The sequence below is a fragment of the Penaeus monodon genome, chromosome 32 (genome assembly GCF_015228065.2).
Source record: "Penaeus monodon isolate SGIC_2016 chromosome 32, NSTDA_Pmon_1, whole genome shotgun sequence".
Lineage (NCBI taxonomy): Eukaryota > Metazoa > Arthropoda > Malacostraca > Decapoda > Penaeidae > Penaeus > Penaeus monodon.
The window spans coordinates 32,325,284-32,325,658 of NC_051417.1; positions in this window are offsets into that span (position 1 = coordinate 32,325,284).

Below are 375 nucleotides of genomic sequence, written 5' to 3' on the forward strand. Positions count from 1 at the left end.
GGATTCAGATAACTGACATTACATGATCCTTCTTTGAGTACAAAGGAAATACAAATTAAATATCACACTCGATGGGATATTCATTACTTTAGATAGACACTGATAGAGTTGGAATTCTTACCATATATAACTAACAAACAAGAACAACTAGATTAATTAGACGGAACTAGAAATGTGTTCGTTATCATGAGGCCAAAAAAGAAATAGAAAAAAATATATATCGAAGTCTTCCCTGTAAGTTTATTACGGCGAAACCTGGTGGGTATTTGGGAGAAAAGGGAGGGAATCGGGACACGATATCGAGTTATGAAGCAGCCTAACTTTTCCGTATTTGCCTGAATGCAAAACTTTGGCTGCGTGGCGGCGACAGATTCG